Source organism: Lutra lutra, chromosome 5 (genome assembly GCF_902655055.1).
Source record: "Lutra lutra chromosome 5, mLutLut1.2, whole genome shotgun sequence".
Classification (NCBI taxonomy): Eukaryota; Metazoa; Chordata; class Mammalia; order Carnivora; family Mustelidae; genus Lutra; species Lutra lutra.
The window spans coordinates 108,537,799-108,551,899 of record NC_062282.1 but is presented as its reverse complement, the minus strand read 5'-3'; the positions used below and the strand labels follow the sequence as shown (position 1 = coordinate 108,551,899).

The window sequence follows — 14,101 nt, the reverse complement described above, 5'->3', positions numbered from 1 at the left end:
AAACATATATGTGTATGTTACCTGCAGAACAGGCAGGATAGTGTGATGAGAGAAAGCATGAGCTCCAAAACAGACTTTCTGGGATCTAAATTTGGCTTATCACCTTAGGCAAGTTTCTTAACTTTTCTTGGCCTTTCTTCTTCCCTCTATAAAATCCCTCAAAGGGAGGTTATCTGAGGATTAAATGAATTAGTGTACAAAAAGGATTAGTGTCTGATACATAGCAATCACTCAATAAGTGTTAGATAGTAATATCTTAATCATGTATATAATAAATAATAACCACACATATAAATTCATAGAAAGAGATTTTGAAGTTTACTCTCCAAAATGTTGATACTTGCTTTCTCTGGCATTTGGGATTGAGAGTTAGCGGAGGATGTGAGAGGTGACTGCCAGGGACTTAAAAACTCTATTTTATATATATATATATATGTATACATATATATATATATATGTATATATATTACTTTAACTGTTAATAATATACTAATGCAAATTTTTACAAAGTAGACGTGCATTTCTTGTGAAATTTTTAAACTTTTTTTAATTTAAAGAGGAAAAAGAATGGCAAAAATTTATGAATCTCCATGGCTACTTTTGGTGATTTTTCACTCAGTAATCTATGGTTCAGCTGACACTGAAAAGATAAATCAAAGAATTAGGATAACGTGAAGCAGGAGATATAACATTTTCTACTCATTTCCAAGAAAGATACACAGACAGACAAGTGGCAATAAAAATAGAAAAGACAGAAAAGAAGAGCCTGAATAAAATTCAATAAAGGGAAGAGAATGAAATTGAACATTGATTCATAGACTCTTAATCTAACCATTTGGACAAATCAAAAACACTATCACATTTGAGAGAAGCAGTCAACAAGCATCTCTGACACATTTCCAGTGATGTAGACAGCATGTATTCTTAATCTGTTACACCTTATATTCACCAAATAAGGTCCCTCATTGGTCCTACTTGTCTCAACTGAAGCAACATTGAACAAAGTCTCTACTGTCTCCTCACCAAGAATGACCCTTGTCTGGTTGGGCCCAGCCCCGTCCAATGTGGGCAGAATGGACCTTCCAACCAGCAGGCTGTTGCAGCTGATCCACATCCAAGGCAAATTACACCTAAGATTCTTTCCATTTCATGATGCCAACAGGTAGAATGGTTATGACAGTGGGAATGTACAACTGCATGACTTCTGACTTTAAATTCTGCTTGGAGAAACAACAGGTATTTGCAGGAAGCAAATACTGAAGTGTGCTCTATGTGGACTCAACCCTTTTATACGTAACTCATAACTCGAAGTCTTTCTTTCATTACCTCTTTGTCTTCAGTACAAACCCTTCTGCAGCTCTTCCCCAGAACTTCCCAAGGTGGAGCTCACCACTCCATGTATGGCTCTGCCTCTAATTACTATTTACTGCATTTGCATGTGGGTTTTTTTCTCATTATAATGCCATTAGCATGCAAGGGAGCCTGGTTGCCAGGGCAACCAGGAGTGGTGAATGCACCGCACAGCCTTTAATGAAAACTTAACCCTACTTCGTTTAATTCCCACTGTGTTTTTTGGCTCACTTCACTTTTGTGGTCACAAGAATGAAAAAATCCTGCAGTTACCCCTGCTTATGCAGTGCTGCCCCAAGGTCTTGGGAAATTATGTGTGTTCCCCCAAACATACTAACATTACTTCATATTTTTCATAAGTAACCTTAACAACTTCCTCTGATAACAGTAAATTCTCCTCCCGATCAACACTGCTCACTCAACACAGTCTTTTGAATATCTAAAATAGTCTAGTTTTCTGCAGATTAAATATTCTCAGGTTTCTCAAATTTGATGTGATTTCTGCAGTCCTTATTCATCTAACTGCCAGGCCCTGAAAACGTTCTAAATGAGTTGGTTGAGATCAAACACTACTTCTATAGCATCCTGCCCATCTGGTAACCTTATCAAAAGAAAAAAAAAAGATCAGTCTGACATGACTTTTTTTTAGCCAACCTACAAAAGAATGCTTATTAAAGCTGGGTATAATAATAAGAATGGTTTTCAGGTGATCAAATCAACATTTAATTTAGAAACAAACAAACAAACAAAAAAAACAAATCAAAACCTCAGTCACAACTGGGAAAAATGAGATGATACTCAGGCTGTATTAAAAAACCTAAAATTGGGGTGCCTGGGTGGCTCAGTCGTTAAACATCTGCCTTCTGCTCAGGTCATGATCCTGGAATCCTGGGATCAAACCCACATCCTCGGGGTCCCGGCTCAGTGAGAAGCCTGCTTCTCCCTCTCCCACTCCCCCTGCTTGTGTTCTCTCTCTCACTGTGTCTCTGTCAAATAAATAAATAAAACCTTAAAAAAAATCCTAAAATTAGGTGCAAAAATCCTACATACTACATACCTATAGGAGCTCTTGCTGAACAGTAATGTCCACTTTTAAGCCACAAGAGCTACAGATGCCTTCAAGTTCATTAGGAAATGAAGTGTGACAGGCTATCATATGCAGAATTCTTAGAACTCAGTTTGTGACTAAGATACTTGCAGAATAAGGTAAGGAGAACAAGATCAACAGTACTGTAGAACTGTTTCAAGAATGCAAATCTTGTATGAACCAGCAACTAATGGCCACAAAAATCTATTATTTTCTGGTATTGCTGTCTTTTACAAAATGAGGAAAGACAGAATCAGTGGAGCCAACCACTGAAGTATATAGCAACCTGAGGAGTTAGACGCCAATAGGAAACAAGCTCTCACTTCTGATGAAGCAGACCTGGAGAAGAGAAACAACAAGAATGCTACTGTCCAATAAAACCTGCTATGATGATGGAAAACTTTCTTGCACTGTCCAAAATGGTAGGCAGTAGCACTTGGAAGTGTGGCTGCTGTAATCAGAGAACCAAGTTTTTATTGGATATGATTTTATCTAATTTAAATTTCAATTTGAATTGCCACATGTACCTAGTGGCCACCATATGCTAAAGCATAGCTACATAAATGATGGGGTGCTGATGACATCTTAAGATCATACTATATTCATCAACTTACCCCCCAAAAAGCAACTGAAGTGGGGCCCATTGGTAATAACCTAGGAGGAGGCCCTAATACAGCACCCACCATTGACGACATCCTTCACAGAAGGCCCAGGGTGTGCAGTCTGCACTGAGATCAGGGTGGGAGTTCAGAAGGAAATGAGTAGTTAGGATTCCTACAGACTTGAGAAGAAGTAGAGCATAGAGTCAAGTACACAGACTCTAGAGCCGAACTGCCCAAATTTATATACCAGCTCTACCATGAATAAGAGTGACCTCAGTTTCCTCACCTATAAAATGGGAATAATAATGAGTACTATTGCCAACCAGTATAAAATTAAACTGAATTAATACATACAGACAGAACACTAAAAATAGAACCTGACACAAAGTAATTACTAGTGAAGTGGGGTTATTTTTCCCCCCAAAATAGGTTTCTCCTTCAAATCTTAACTGATTTTGATCAGTCCCCATGAGTGAATTATAGAAGACTAGAATAACCTATTTCTCTTCCCAGGCCTTTATTCTTCAATATTTTATTTATACACTTATAAATAAAGTTTATAATTTATAATTTTATTTATATATTTATAATATAAATTATATATTATTTATATATTGATTTATATATTCTATTTATTTATAATTAAGGGACCATCTGACTAGCTATTTTGCTTTGTCCGGCTGAGTCTGGTTCATCATCCCCTTGCCACCTACCCATCCCACTACTGCTGGCCCATATCTATCCCCACCTCAGTAAGACATAAGATACTACAGGCTCTGCTCCATCACACATGCCCAGTCGGTAGGTATATTTCCTGAAACTTGACCTTCTCCCAGTCCTCACTTTTTACTCCATTCTCAGAAGTCCCTTATTGAATTTGAGACCTGTCACAGTTAACATTCTTGCCTTGGCTTTCCAGACTGTTATAGGATTCAGTCCACTGCTTCCTAAACTTCTCACATCATGACACACATGAAAATTCATATTTGAACAGTATAATGGAGTAAACTTGAGGGAATCCAGTGGTGTCCATATGAAACTTAGTGAAAAAAAAACCTTAAATACATTTTCTTTATATTACAAAATTATTAGTCAATCCCCATTCCTACCTCCAGCCCCAAGCTGATCTACTTTCTCTCTCTACAGAGACAAGTGATAGAAATTCCTTTCTCATCACTAACCAGAATTTGGATAATTCAAATCTAAATTGTACTTCAAAATTGCCATCACTTAGCAAATCAAACAGACCTTCCTTTACTTTCATCAACAAATGCAACGTGAAAATTTCTTACAATAGTATAAATAAATCATACACCTAAATCCATGTTGCAGCTCTTCCCTAACTATACAAGATGTTGCTCTACTTGTCCTCATGATCAACCTTTACTTTTCAAACTGTGCAACAAACTAAATGCCACAAATCAATCTCTTTTTTTTTTTTTTTTTTGACAGATCACAAGTAGGCAGAGAGGCAGGCAAAGAGAGACAGGAGGAGGAGGCAGGCTCCCTGCTGAGCAGAGCCTGATGTGAGGCTCGATCCCAGGACCCTGAGATCATGACCTGAGCTGAAGGCAGAGGCTTTAACCACTGAGCCACCCAGGCGCCCCACAAATCAATCTTCTTTAAGAAGATTTCCAAGGCTAAATTTTTGCACTGAATCCATAAATTTTATCAGTACATGCAAATATATTATCATGAGGTCCTGGCAATTTTCTGTTAGGTTTATTCACTCACCTAATGAAACTATTTTTTTTTCAAGGCAGTAACTACCTTTTAACAAATCTTCAAAGCAAGAACTGTTTACAGAAAAAGTTTGAATTCTCCTTCTAGTTCATCAACTTTGACAGAACGCTTCTTTGGACACAGACCGCCCTTCAGTACAAAACAGTGGAAAGCTATATTCCAATCCCATTTCTTCATGTGAAGCTGAAAACAGATGTGAATAAAGCAGCTTCAGCTATACATATTCTCCATTTAGACACATCAGACTATGTGAAATTCATGTACAGGCAAACTTTTACAGAAAAGAGTTTCTCTGAGAATAAAATACCATATTATTTGAATCTTTGTGTTTTCATGACTTTTTTTAAAAAAATGATTTTATTTATTTATTTGACAGACAAAGATCACAAGTAGGCAGAGAGGCAGGCAGAGAGAGAGGAGAAAGCAGGCTCTCTGCAGGGAGCCCAATGCAGGGCTCGATCCCAGGACCCTGAGATCATGACCTGAGCCAAAGGCAGAGGCTTTAACCCACTGAGCCACCCAGGCACCCAGTGTTTTCATGACTTTTAATGGACGGCCATTACATCCTCCTGTCTTCACACTCACTCCAGCAGTATACAAACCCAATCATGTTTCCATAATACCTTATTTGTTTCAAAGTATGAATTCACCACCTTCAATACTTCATCCCCAATAATTTCTTTTGGTATTGTTTTACAGAGAACTGATATTCTTCCCAGCATTTCTCTCTAGGAATTCTAGCTGCACTGGAATTTGGCAGTTTCTAACATGTGTTTGATTTAATAATAATCTGGATTAATGTTTTCTTTATGTCATCTGACATATCATCAATGTATTTACAAGTATTATTTGAGAGTACTGCTTTTTCCATCTCTTTTGCTTTATTGACTTCGACATCTAGATTGGCTGGTAAAATGAGGGCTTCTATCCTTGTGTGAGGCAACTTGGCTTTAGCTTTTATAGGTATGATCTTATAACTGGTTTATTTAGCTTAATCTAAATACACTGAAAAAGCTCATTGTTAGAACCAATCTCAAAAAGATTTTTTTTTTTATTCCTTTTGCAAAACTTAAGAATGTTCCAGTCTTTTCCTGCACAGGATGAGTTTTTGTGGTGAGGTGCCAGCCCCGTTTGCTCTGTAGTGTGTCTTCACAATAATTTTTCCTGCCAGTATTGCATTTAGGTTGAGGGGAGAAAGTTACTGAGCTCACAACTTCAAATTTGGGATGATTCTCATTTCATCACCTAACTAGTGACTTCAACTTATTTTTTATGAAGGCTCTCCAGCTTTAATGAAGGTTATCCATTAAGACTGAAAAGTACAGTATCTGTAAAATTTAAATCTTTTTCAAATATAAAGACCTAATGGGGCCTATAGACTTTTACAACTACAGATATCTATTTGCAGGAATAGGGAATCTTCTGTGTTCACTAAAATGTTTTTCAAACAGGGGTGCCTGGGTGGCTCAGTCAGTTAAGCCTCTGCCTTTGGCTCAGGTCATGGTCTCAGAGACCTGGGATCAAGCCCTACATCAGGCTCCCTGCTCATTGGGAAGTCTGCTTCTCTCTCTCCCCCAGCCTGCTGCTCTGCCTTCCTGTTCTCTCTCTCTCTCTCTCTCTCTGTCCCTGTGTCAAATAAATAAATCAGATCTTTAAGAAAATAAAATGTTTTCAAAACAAATTTCATAAATGTTCAAATAATTCATCATTTATTTTCTTATTCTAAAAACTAAAACTTTTACATATTCACAAAATATATAGCATATCCACTGATGTGTGATTAGAAATATTTTCACAAATGTATTTTCTAAAGCTAGAAAGCCTTTTAATGAACAAACCTAATTAAATCACATTCAATCATTACTTGATTTTTAAAAATAAATATTTTTTAATTTCCAAAAACAAATAATAGTTCCAAAATTCTTTCAAGAATGTGACTTTGGCTAATTATTACCACCAGAAGTAAAAACTAAGTAAATAATAAATCAAGAATAACAAAATCAATGTTTTATTTAGCAACACTCAGTAGCAGAAAATGTAATAAAAGTAATCATAGTATAAATTCTAAGTCAGCAAAATTATAAAATAATGATGATGGTGATAATGATAAATTAAGCCAAAATTAAAATACAAATATTTTACATGTATTAAAAGACAAAATTTTAAAAGATAAAAGCAATCCAAATATCCATCAACAGACAAATGGATAAATAAAACACACACACACACACACACACAGGAATATTATTCAGCCTTAAAAAGGAAAAAATCTGAAATGTGGATGAACCTTGAAGACATTACGCTAAGTGAAATAAGCCAGTTATAATAAAGCAAATTCCATATGATTCCACTTAAATAAGGTACCTAGAAAAATCAAAATCATAGAAACACAAAGGTAAATGGTGGTTGCCTGAAGCTGGGAGGAAGAGGGAATGCAGACTTGTTCCATGGGTAGAGTTTTAGTTTACTAAGATGAAAAAGTTCTGGAGAAGGATGGTGGTGATAGCTATATAATGATGAATGTATTTAATACTACTAAAACTTATATTGAATTGAACCACTTAAAAAGGAGTTAAGATGGTCAATTTTATGTCATGCATTTTCTACCATAATTTTTAAAAATTAATTTAAGTGATTAAAATGGTACATTTGTCATATATATGCATATATATATGCTTACCACAATTATAAAAATTAAAAAATATTACTGATGAGAAGTATACCATAAGTACATAATCAGACACACTGGAATGATTCAAGGTCCAACATTAAGCATAGGTGCTATATGATATGGCTAATACAGAGAACTTTCTGGCCACAGGTGCCACACCAAAGTAACTGCTGAATTTAGGTACTTTACATATAGAGTCATTTAAATAATGCTCATATGTCATTTCAATTACTATAAATTTCTGAATGGGTATATGAGACATTGTTAATGAATTATGACCATTAGTATCTTGAGCCCACTTATAGACTGTTCAAGTATTCAACTTCCAACTTTCTCCCTGATTAGCCTCTTGTCTCTCTCCTAAGCTCAGCATATTATTCCTGGACAATCCTCTGGGTAAATCTCATCCTTAGATCAATCAAGGTTTGGGAGCCCTATTTCCTGAATGCTATCCCAAGTTACCTCCCCTCCAGCACCATGGGCATAAACTCATACCTAGAGGAGCTAGAGAAAAGCTAATTCATCGTAAACCATCTTACTAGAAGATGTATCAGGAGCAAGGTAAATTATGTGACCTTCTATGCTAATGCTAAACATCTATGACTTAATAACACTTTTATGATTCAATGTTATATAACACATAAATTTCAGCTTTATATTCTGATTGTCCAGGTATCAGCTACGAATAACATACGTATCAAAGAGACATCTCTCACCATGATTTTCAGTAGCATTAAAATATGCTGGGTAAAACTGAGAAGTAAATGAAGCTTGCCACTGATGCTCTCCCTTTTCTACCCACACTCTGTTGTCAAGGCCCACAAAGTATCCCATGGTGGTTTGAAGTTTTCCTAACCCTTGAAGAGTGATACACACAATACAGCTCAGCTTTCTCTGTTCTTCACTTTTCCTCCACCTAAAACCCTGCCCTAATTTTTAAAAATCTCAATTTGGCAATAGCCTACTTCCATGTGGACACAAATCCTGGTCAGGCCTTCTGATTTTCTTATGAGAATGTCAGTACCAATTCTCACCCAGTGGTCATTAGAGCATATGGACCTGCCCTTAATGGGAAACACAGACTACCTTTATTTCAGGTTCTACTATCCAACCCTTAGCTCATTAAACATTCAATGTCATCGAGTGGTTTTGTTAGGGTCCTGAAATTATAAATGATAGCCTTTTCTTTTTACTCAGATTTGAATACCAAATGCTATGTAATGGGGCAAAGGAACATAAATCAACATTTGAAAATCTCATCCTAGACCAAATGCTTTTCAAACCATCTGTGGTAAAAGATCAGGAATTTTATTTCCAATCTGTCATAGACATGCTTTTGTGAAAAACACTAAAATGAATTACTAGAAAAAAAATGAAATTAAAAAATTCAAAACATATAAAATATAAGTCCCAATTTAAGAAAAAAAAAGAAAGAAGAAGAAGGAGGAGGAGGAGGAGAAAGTTGTTATTCTTTTAGAGCAGTTTTAAGTTCACAGAAAATTCGAAAGAAAGGTGGAGTTCCTCCCATATACCTCTGCTCCCACATACACACAGCTTCCCCTATTATCTGTATCGATTTTCAAATTATATTTGACAGACATAATACTATTCTGTCAAATTACTTACAAGTTTCTAAGTACTCATTTTCAATTTCTGCATTTATCTCCTTGCACTGGTACCAATCCAGGGCCACACTTCTGAGTAACACTGACTCTTATCTCAACCCAAATATCCACCTCCATCCTGTCACCAAAGTCAAAAACAATCCTCTCCATAAAAGAACGAGGAAGACACAGAATGGCATATGCTATGGGTAGTGAAAAGCCACTTGGGGTACGCACACATCCGCCATCTGTATATTTCTAATTCATGGAGGCCGATCCTTTTTCATAAGGTATTCACCAATCTAATACATTTTCAGGTTTATGAGAGTAACAGGGTATAGGAGTCTCATATATGCCTTGCACTCGGAAAGGGGGTGAGTTAAATCCCCCATTCTGGTTCTTCATTATTTACATAATAAAGATCCATTTAAATGCACACGCACTATGCCCTCCTGAAGCCAGCAGGAGGTGAACATGAAGATCTGAGACCAAACTTCTCTGTATGTGTGCAAAGCATGTTTCCATTGTGCAATCACTTTACAAATAAGAAATAAATACTGGGTTTATAAAACTTGGAAGAAAAGGTTTATGGCTTTGACTGTTTTCCATTACTGGAAAATTTACATGCTGAAAAGTAGCAAAAACCAGTGCAAAAGAATAAACAGTGGGTGCACTTCAAGGGCTTCTTTCCTTCAAGGATCAGGAGTAAAATTGGGTTTTATTAGCTGTTTCATTAAGTTTTACTTTGAAGAAAAACAAACAGTGAAGGCATATGTGCAACATCTGATGAAAAAGGATTTTATTCTAAACAGTCTCTGTACAAAACTCATTAATGTAACATTAAATGTGAAGACTTGTCTAGCAATTTTAGGATAATTTTACTCATTTTAGTTTATTTATAATTTCTGACACAGTTTATTTAACATACTCTAATCTTTAAATCACCATGTGTACTAAACTAATATATTAAATCTGTCTTTTCAATGACATTTTGCAATACATATCTACAGCAGCTGTTAAAAGCAATTAGTAGATGAAGTTTGTATCACATTTAATTCCTAAAGTAAGATAATATAGCTGGATATTGGTAACTTGGAAAATTCATGAAAGCAAATCAGTTCTTCTTAAACTCCTAATTATAAATACTTTCCTTATACAAAAAGATGCTACAAGCATACTTTTTAAGAAATATTTAAATTTATGTGGTATTATAATCCAATATCTGGAATCTAAGCATCTAATGTATCTAAGTATTAAGTAAAAGTAAATACTTTTTTCCTCAGAACAAATTTAAACATGCTGGATATTCATCATATTCCCCTGGAATATGATGGAAGAATTTACTCAATCACTATTTTTCCATTTGAAGCCTAAACGTTGATAAGAAGCAATTTTGTTAGTAAGAAAAAAAAATACATATATTCTAGTTCCATTGCGGGAGTTACATAATAGTGTGAAACTCTGGTATGGAGCAGATTAAAATTCAGCTTCGAACTAAGTGAGCGATTCACATATTAAACTACAGGTTAGGGGTTAAGGTGGTAGTCTTTGGAAGCGGACACACCTTGGTTCCCATCTTGACCCTGCCTCTTACATAGAGACAATGTAACACCGGCTAGACAAGTCTCCTAACTTCTCTAAGCCTTCTCTATCTCATTTGAGGTAGAAATAATAATAGGTAATTCATAGGGATATTGTGGGGATTAAATGAATTTACTATATGTAAATAATAGCACAGTGATGATACCTTCAAAATGGAGTTTCCTTTTTAAAAAAAATTATGACTCATTTTAATCAAAACAATATAACACATAGTTTTAAAAGTCAAACAGCACTAAAATGCATATATATAACAAAAATCAACAGCTCTTTCTTACCCCTCCCCACGCTCTGGTCAGTCTACCTAGAGGCAACCATTTGCAACTTTCCTTGTTACATCTTCTGGCATTCATCTCCAAATTCCATACATTTTATGCATATAGCTTTCCCCTGATACATCAAATTCAGGGTGACCCTCAAACTAAAAAATCACAATCATTAAAAAATGATTTCTGTTAAACTTATACATCAGAAAGAACATATAGAAGAAACAGACTCTATCTTAGGAACCCATGTAGTTCAAATCAATTGTAACCTGTGATTAAAGGGTTCCTACTCCTCAGAGTACAAATACGCAACTTTTCCCCCAATAACTGCTCTTAACTCTCTTGTGTGGAATCTCCTTTCCCACCTGTTAAGTGTGGCAGATTGACCACATTAATGGCCCCAATTTTTCATGCCTCACTATATCCTTGCCCTTTGGTAGTGCCTTCCCACAATGACTCTGACCTTGGCCTCCAAGAAAAGTTTAAATATAAGTTTTAAAGAGTGCTTGAGTGTTTCTACTTTCTGCTTATGGACCCCAGCCACCACCGTAAGAACAAACTCAGACTAGCCTCCTGGAACATTAAACCAAGTCAAATCATCCCAAATGAGGCCGTCTTGGACAAGCCAGCTCCCACCCACCATGAGCTGACGGTAGAGACATACACAAGCCCTGCGGACATCAGTTAAGCCTGTCACAGATCAACAGAATGGTCTAGCTAATGCATAAGCTTCTTAGAAATAACAAATGGTTGCTTTAAACCACTAAGTTTTAAAGTGGTTTATTATGCAGCAATACCTTACTGATACATTAAGGATCCTTAAACAACTCAGTACCACACGCTAACTCGTTAGGCATTTTCAGTTATTAGAACTCTATCCTTCAAACAATTAGAATTCAATCTTCTGGGGCACCTGGGTGGCTCAGTGGGTTAAAGCCTCTGCCTTCAGCTTGGGTCATGGTCTCAGGGTCCTGGGATCGAGCCCCGCATTGGCGGGGGGCGGGGTGTCTCTGCTCAGCGGGGAGCTTGCTTCCCTCTCTCTCTGCCTGCCTCTCTGCCTACTTGTGATCTCTGTCTGTCAAATAAATAAATAAAATCTTTAAAAAAAAAAAAAGAATTCAATCTTCTTCTTCTTGTTGTTGCTGTTGTTGTTATTTTGAAGCCTTCAGACTCAAAATCGATTTGAAGCTCTTTTCTCCCTGGTTCAACCCACACTCTCTACAGCTTGGAATGGAGAAATGAAGCACAGTCCTGCTCAGAGTAACCTGCCGTCCCTCACCATGGCTTCCAGGGGCCCATGGCTTGAGAACTGGAAGCGGAAAGGACAGTTATCCCCTTCCTTAACTGGTTGGAGTCACAGTACCCTCTCTGCTGTTTGCTGTTGCTTCTCTGGCTGATACTAACTGGCTGTCAGTGTCCCTGCTCGTGGCAGGCACACAGCTGCCAGCTCCCTGGTGGGGTGATTGTATGGACTCTTCAGAAGATCGTGCAGGGAAACCACCCCCTGGACATTTACTGATACAGGCAGTGACCATATACCCTCTAACCCTGCAGAGCTGCCTTTACCTCCTGGCTTGAGCAGGACAACAGAAAAATAGACCAAGCCTAGCTACTCTCTGGAGAGAATATATTAAACAGATTAAACATTCCCCCTGTACTATCACTCTCAATTCCATTTAGCCCTGTTTAGCAGAAAAGGGCAGACCAGCCAGTCCAATGCTAAGCAAATGTTCAACTAGGAAAAGAAATGACCCTCCTTCTGACTTGAGGGCATTCCATACTGTTTATAAATGGTTCCATGGACAAGGAAGGAAGGCTCTGGGAGGGGAAGGAATCATTCCTCATCACAGATTCTGCACTTCTCCTCTGCTGAATCCTATTCTCATATTGGGATGGGGTTAGGGATCCCAGTTTTTCAGGAATGGTTCCTCAGAACAATCTCTACAGGCAGGTTTCTGATCCCAGTGGCTAGTAGATTATTCATAACAATCTAAATATAGAAAATTAGTTACTCAGGGTATTTTGTCTTCAGCTTAAGGCCTTAGCTGCAATTCTGGAACAAGATAAAAAGGTCCCACTCAAAACACTGTTACATGGTTATTTTTAAATCTCAAGTATGCATTAAATTCCACTATTCTGCATATCATTATAGAAAAATTCCACTTTTACAGAAATGCCAGTTTTATTAAAAAGACTGCCCTGAAGAGGTTATTTGAATGATACTTATTAACTTTTTATGTAAATTTTATGGTGTTTTCATGGATCCTAATTCACCAATTAAGGGATAAAAGAACATCGGCATTTTTAAAAATTTCTCATAATTTTTCAAATTAAACTTTTCACCTAATAAAGTTCTTCAGACAAACTGAATTTTTATTTTTTACAGAAAATCAGGTAATCATTCATTTAACAGATATTTGTTTGTGTGCCTACTTAATACTTGGTGATATTCTCAGTGCATTGGGCATATCGGCAAAGATAACAAAGATATTTGTCCTCATAGACTAATCTGGGAAAGAGAGACATTAAACAATAAACATAATAAAAAAGTAAATTATAATGCACATTGGAAGGTGAATAGTAGTATGAGAAAAAGAAAACATGGAGTAGGATAAGGGAAGTCAGGAGTGAGGCTGGCAGGTAGGGAGACCAACCGGTCCAACACATTGTTAATGGTGGTAAGAAGGAGATGTCTTGAGAGAACACATGAAAGAGGAAGGCATGGTGAGTTGTGGGCAGTCAGCCATATCTAAAAAAGGAATGGTCTACACAAAGGGGCCAGACCATTTAGAGGCACCAGGCAGGAATGTTTGTCTAGTGTTTCTCTAGTGTGTTTGAGGAACAGCAAGGAAGCAGTGTGCCTGGATGGTGATGAATGAAAGGAAGGGAAATAGGAGGTGAAGTCAGAAGAGTAATAAGAAGGTGAGAAAGGAGCAGGTCCCATAGTTTATAGTCTATTATTAATGTTTTTGTGTGGGGCACCTGGGTGGCTCAGTCAGTTGAACATTTGACTTTTGATTTCTGCTCAGGTCATGATCTCAAGGTCCTAGGATCAAAACCCACTTTGGGGCTCTGCACTTAGTGGGGAGTCTGCTAGAGGATTCTCTCTCTCCCTCTCCCACTGCCCTACCCCCTGCTCGGACTTACACGCAATCTCTATCTCTCTCAAATAAATAAAT

At 37.0% G+C, this 14,101-nt stretch overlaps 1 protein-coding gene across 15 annotated transcripts in view; it reads right to left on the bottom strand.

The window, feature by feature from the left end:
* ATG10 (autophagy related 10) overlaps positions 1 to 14,101 on the bottom strand; it is a 315,713-nt gene that overhangs the window by 183,725 nt on the left and 117,887 nt on the right. The window lies entirely within an intron of this gene.